Below are 6,797 nucleotides of genomic sequence, written 5' to 3'. Positions count from 1 at the left end.
TGACAGAGTATGAAGAACAGAAGGTGTGACAGAGTATGACGAACAGAAGGTGTGACAGAGTATGACGAACAGAAGGTGTGAGGGATTGTGTGAAGAACAGAAGGTGTGACAGACTGTGAAGAACAGAAGATGTGAATGTGAGTGAAGAACAGAAGGTGTGAGGGTGTGAGTGAAGAACAGAAGGTGTAACAGAAGGTGTGACAGATTGTGTGAAGAACAGAAGGTGTGACAGATTGTGTGAAGAACAGGTGTGACAGATTGTGTGAAGAACAGAAGGTGTGACGGATTGTGTGAAGAACAGAAGGTGTGACGGATTGTGTGAAGAACAGAAGGTGTGACAGTGTGTGAAGAACAGAAGGTGTGACAGTGTGTGAAGAACAGAAGGTGTGACAGTGTGTGAAGAACAGAAGGTGTGACAGTGTGTGTGAAGAACAGAAGGTGTGACAGTGTGTGTGAAGAACAGAAGGTGTGACAGTGTGTGTGAAGAACAGAAGGTGTGACAGTGTGTGTGAAGAACAGAAGGTGTGACATTGTGTGTGAAGAACAGAAGGTGTGACGGATTGTGTGAAGAACAGAAGGTGTGACGGATTGTGTGAAGAACAGAAGGTGTGACGGATTGTGTGAAGAACAGAAGGTGTGACCGTGTGTGTGAAGAACAGAAGGTGTGACAGTGTGCATGAAGAACAGAAGGTGTGACGGATTGTGTGAAGAACAGAAGGTGTGACGGATTGTGTGAAGAACAGAAGGTGTGACGGATTGTGTGAAGAACAGAAGGTGTGACGGATTGTGTGAAGAACAGAAGGTGTGACGGATTGTGTGAAGAACAGAAGGTGTGACGGATTGTGTGAAGAACAGAAGGTGTGACCGTGTGTGTGAAGAACAGGTGTGACAGTGTGTATGAAGAACAGAAGGTGTGACGAATTGTGTGAAGAACAGAAGGTGTGACAGAGTGTGTGAAGAACAGAAGTTGTGACAGAGTGTGTGAAGAACAGAAGGTGTGACAGAGTGTGTGAAGAACAGAAGGTGTGACAGAGTGTGTGAAGAACAGAAGGTGTGACAGTGTGTGTGAAGAACAGAAGGTGTGACGGATTGTGTGAAGAACAGAAGGTGTAACATTGTGTATGAAGAACAGAAGGTGTGACAGAGTGTATGAAGAACAGAAGGTGTGACAGAGTGTATGAAGAACAGAAGGTGTGACAGAGTGTGTGAAGAACAGAAGGTGTGACAGAGTGTGTGAAGAACAGAAGGTGTGACAGAGTGTATGAAGAACAGAAGGAGTGACAGAGTGTATGAAGAACAGAAGGTGTGACAGAGTGTATGAAGAACAGAAGGTGTGACAGAGTGTATGAAGAACAGAAGGTGTGACAGAGTGTATGAAGAACAGAAGGTGTGACAGAGTTGGAAGAACAGAAGGTGTTACAGTGTGTGTGAAGAACAGAAGGTGTGACAGAGTATGAAGAACAGAAGGTGTGACGGATTGTGTGAAGAACAGAAGGTGTGACAGTGTGTGTGAAGAACAGAAGGTGTGAGTGTGTGTGAAGAACAGAAGGTGTGACAGTGTGTGAAGAACAGAAGGTGTGACGGATTGTGTGAAGAACAGAAGGTGTGACAGTGTGTGTGAAGAACAGAAGGTGTGACAGTGTGTGTGAAGAACAGAAGGTGTGACAGTGTGTGTGAAGAACAGAAGGTGTGACGGATTGTGTGAAGAACAGAAGGTGTGACGGATTGTGTGAAGAACAGAAGGTGTAACAGTGTGTGTGAAGAACAGAAGGTGTGACGGATTGTGTGAAGAACAGAAGGTGTGACAGAGTGTGTGAAGAACAGAAGGTGTGACAGAGTGTGTGAAGAACAGAAGGTGTGACAGAGTATGAAGAACAGAAGGTGTGACAGAGTATGAAGAACAGAAGGTGTTACAGAGTGTATGAAGAACAGAAGGTGTTACAGTGTGTATGAAGAACAGAAGGTGTTACAGTGTGTAAGAAGAACAGAAGGAGTGACAGTGTGTATGAAGAACAGAAGGTGTGACGGATTGTGTGAAGAACAGAAGGTGTGACGGATTGTGTGAAGAACAGAAGGTGTGACGGAGTGTGTGAAGAACAGAAGGTGTGACGGAGTGTGTGAAGAACAGAAGGTGTGACGGAGTGTGTGAAGAACAGAAGGTGTGACAGAGTATGAAGAACAGAAGGTGTGACAGAGTATGACGAACAGAAGGTGTGACAGAGTATGACGAACAGAAGGTGTGAGGGATTGTGTGAAGAACAGAAGGTGTGACAGACTGTGAAGAACAGAAGATGTGAATGTGAGTGAAGAACAGAAGGTGTGAGGGTGTGAGTGAAGAACAGAAGGTGTAACAGAAGGTGTGACAGATTGTGTGAAGAACAGAAGGTGTGACAGATTGTGTGAAGAACAGAAGGTGTGACAGATTGTGTGAAGAACAGAAGGTGTGACGGATTGTGTGAAGAACAGAAGGTGTGACGGATTGTGTGAAGAACAGAAGGTGTGACAGTGTGTGAAGAACAGAAGGTGTGACAGTGTGTGAAGAACAGAAGGTGTGACAGTGTGTGAAGAACAGAAGGTGTGACAGTGTGTGAAGAACAGAAGGTGTGACAGTGTGTGAAGAACAGAAGGTGTGACAGTGTGTGTGAAGAACAGAAGGTGTGACAGTGTGTGTGAAGAACAGAAGGTGTGACAGTGTGTGTGAAGAACAGAAGGTGTGACAGTGTGTGTGAAGAACAGAAGGTGTGACATTGTGTGTGAAGAACAGAAGGTGTGACGGATTGTGTGAAGAACAGAAGGTGTGACGGATTGTGTGAAGAACAGAAGGTGTGACGGATTGTGTGAAGAACAGAAGGTGTGACCGTGTGTGTGAAGAACAGAAGGTGTGACAGTGTGCATGAAGAACAGAAGGTGTGACGGATTGTGTGAAGAACAGAAGGTGTGACGGATTGTGTGAAGAACAGAAGGTGTGACGGATTGTGTGAAGAACAGAAGGTGTGACAGAATGTGTGAAGAACAGAAGGTGTGACAGTGTGTGAAGAACAGAAGGTGTGACAGTGTGTGAAGAACAGAAGGTGTGACAGTGTGTGTGAAGAACAGAAGGTGTGACAGTGTGTGTGAAGAACAGAAGGTGTGACAGTGTGTGTGAAGAACAGAAGGTGTGACAGTGTGTGTGAAGAACAGAAGGTGTGACAGTGTGTGTGAAGAACAGAAAGGTGTGACAGTGTGTGTGAAGAACAGAAAGGTGTGACGGATTGTGTGAAGAACAGAAGGTGTGACGGATTGTGTGAAGAACAGAAGGTGTGACGGATTGTGTGAAGAACAGAAGGTGTGACGGATTGTGTGAAGAACAGAAGGTGTGACCGTGTGTGTGAAGAACAGAAGGTGTGACAGTGTGCGTGAAGAACAGAAGGTGTGACAGTGTGCGTGAAGAACAGAAGGTGTGACAGTGTGCGTGAAGAACAGAAGGTGTGACAGTGTGCATGAAGAACAGAAGGTGTGACAGTGTGCGTGAAGAACAGAAGGTGTGACAGTGTGTGTGAAGAACAGAAGGTGTGACGGATTGTGTGAAGAACAGAAGGTGTGACGGATTGTGTGAAGAACAGAAGGTGTAACAGAGTGTGTGAAGAACAGAAGGTGTGACGGATTGTGTGAAGAACAGAAGGTGTGACGGATTGTGTGAAGAACAGAAGGTGTGACAGTGTGTGTGAAGAACAGAAGGTGTGAGTGTGTGTGAAGAACAGAAGGTGTGACAGTGTATGAAGAACAGAAGGTGTGACGGATTGTGTGAAGAACAGAAGGTGTGATGGATTGTGTGAAGAACAGAAGGTGTGACGGAGTGTATGAAGAACAGAAGGTGTGACAGAGTGTATGAAGAACAGAAGGTGTGACAGAGTGTATGAAGAACAGAAGGTGTGACAGAGTGTGTGAAGAACAGAAGGTGTGACAGAGTGTGTGAAGAACAGGTGTGACAGAGTGTATGAAGAACAGAAGGAGTGACAGAGTGTATGAAGAACAGAAGGTGTGACAGAGTGTATGAAGAACAGAAGGTGTGACAGAGTGTATGAAGAACAGAAGGTGTGACAGAGTTGGAAGAACAGAAGGTGTTACAGTGTGTGTGAAGAACAGAAGGTGTGACAGAGTATGAAGAACAGAAGGTGTGACGGATTGTGTGAAGAACAGAAGGTGTGACAGTGTGTGTGAAGAACAGAAGGTGTGAGTGTGTGTGAAGAACAGAAGGTGTGACGGATTGTGTGAAGAACAGAAGGTGTGACGAATTGTGTGAAGAACAGAAGGTGTGACAGTGTGTGTGAAGAACAGAAGGTGTGACAGTGTGTGTGAAGAACAGAAGGTGTGACAGTGTGTGTGAAGAACAGAAGGTGTGACAGTGTGTGTGAAGAACAGAAGGTGTGACAGTGTGTGTGAAGAACAGAAGGTGTGACGGATTGTGTGAAGAACAGAAGGTGTGACGGATTGTGTGAAGAACAGAAGGTGTAACAGTGTGTGTGAAGAACAGAAGGTGTGACAGAGTGTGTGAAGAACAGAAGGTGTGACAGAGTGTGTGAAGAACAGAAGGTGTGACAGAGTATGAAGAACAGAAGGTGTGACAGAGTATGAAGAACAGAAGGTGTTACAGAGTGTATGAAGAACAGAAGGTGTTACAGTGTGTATGAAGAACAGAAGGTGTGACGGATTGTGTGAAGAACAGAAGGTGTGACGGATTGTGTGAAGAACAGAAGGTGTGACGGAGTGTGTGAAGAACAGAAGGTGTGACGGAGTGTGTGAAGAACAGAAGGTGTGACGGAGTGTGTGAAGAACAGAAGGTGTGACAGAGTATGACGAACAGAAGGTGTGACAGAGTATGACGAACAGAAGGTGTGACAGAGTATGACGAACAGAAGGTGTGAGGGATTGTGTGAAGAACAGAAGGTGTGACAGACTGTGAAGAACAGAAGATGTGAATGTGAGTGAAGAACAGAAGGTGTGAGGGTGTGAGTGAAGAACAGAAGGTGTAACAGAAGGTGTGACAGATTGTGTGAAGAACAGAAGGTGTGACGGATTGTGTGAAGAACAGAAGGTGTGACGGATTGTGTGAAGAACAGAAGGTGTGACAGAATGTGTGAAGAACAGAAGGTGTGACAGTGTGTGAAGAACAGAAGGTGTGACAGAATGTGTGAAGAACAGAAGGTGTGACAGTGTGTGAAGAACAGAAGGTGTGACAGTGTGTGAAGAACAGAAGGTGTGACAGTGTGTGAAGAACAGAAGGTGTGACAGTGTGTGTGAAGAACAGAAGGTGTGACAGTGTGTGTGAAGAACAGAAGGTGTGACAGTGTGTGTGAAGAACAGAAGGTGTGACAGTGTGTGTGAAGAACAGAAGGTGTGACAGTGTGTGTGAAGAACAGAAGGTGTGACAGTGTGTGTGAAGAACAGAAGGTGTGACATTGTGTGTGAAGAACAGAAGGTGTGACAGTGTGTGTGAAGAACAGAAGGTGTGACGGATTGTGTGAAGAACAGAAGGTGTGACGGATTGTGTGAAGAACAGAAGGTGTGACGGATTGTGTGAAGAACAGAAGGTGTGACGGATTGTGTGAAGAACAGAAGGTGTGACGGATTGTGTGAAGAACAGAAGGTGTGACGGATTGTGTGAAGAACAGAAGGTGTGACCGTGTGCGTGAAGAACAGAAGGTGTGACAGTGTGCGTGAAGAACAGAAGGTGTGACAGTGTGCGTGAAGAACAGAAGGTGTGACAGTGTGCGTGAAGAACAGAAGGTGTGACAGTGTGCGTGAAGAACAGAAGGTGTGACAGTGTGCGTGAAGAACAGAAGGTGTGACAGTGTGCATGAAGAACAGAAGGTGTGACAGTGTGCATGAAGAACAGAAGGTGTGACAGTGTGTGTGAAGAACAGAAGGTGTGACGGATTGTGTGAAGAACAGAAGGTGTGACGGATTGTGTGAAGAACAGAAGGTGTAACAGAGTGTGTGAAGAACAGAAGGTGTGACGGATTGTGTGAAGAACAGAAGGTGTGACGGATTGTGTGAAGAACAGAAGGTGTGACAGAGTGTATGAAGAACAGAAGGAGTGACAGAGTGTATGAAGAACAGAAGGTGTGACAGAGTGTATGAAGAACAGAAGGTGTGACAGAGTGTATGAAGAACAGAAGGTGTGACAGAGTGTATGAAGAACAGAAGGTGTGACAGAGTTGGAAGAACAGAAGGTGTTACAGTGTGTGTGAAGAACAGAAGGTGTGACAGAGTATGAAGAACAGAAGGTGTGACGGATTGTGTGAAGAACAGAAGGTGTGACAGTGTGTGTGAAGAACAGAAGGTGTGAGTGTGTGTGAAGAACAGAAGGTGTGACAGTGTGTGAAGAACAGAAGGTGTGACGGATTGTGTGAAGAACAGAAGGTGTGACAGTGTGTGTGAAGAACAGAAGGTGTGACAGTGTGTGTGAAGAACAGAAGGTGTGACAGTGTGTGTGAAGAACAGAAGGTGTGACAGTGTGTGTGAAGAACAGAAGGTGTGACAGTGTGTGTGAAGAACAGAAGGTGTGACGGATTGTGTGAAGAACAGAAGGTGTGACGGATTGTGTGAAGAACAGAAGGTGTAACAGTGTGTGTGAAGAACAGAAGGTGTGACGGATTGTGTGAAGAACAGAAGGTGTGACAGAGTGTGTGAAGAACAGAAGGTGTGACAGAGTGTGTGAAGAACAGAAGGTGTGACAGAGTATGAAGAACAGAAGGTGTGACAGAGTATGAAGAACAGAAGGTGTTACAGAGTGTATGAAGAACAGAAGGTGTTAC

The sequence above is a fragment of the Heptranchias perlo genome, unplaced genomic scaffold, assembly GCF_035084215.1.
Source record: "Heptranchias perlo isolate sHepPer1 unplaced genomic scaffold, sHepPer1.hap1 HAP1_SCAFFOLD_722, whole genome shotgun sequence".
In the NCBI taxonomy this organism is placed as follows: Eukaryota; Metazoa; Chordata; class Chondrichthyes; order Hexanchiformes; family Hexanchidae; genus Heptranchias; species Heptranchias perlo.
Note: the sequence above shows the minus strand (reverse complement) of the source record.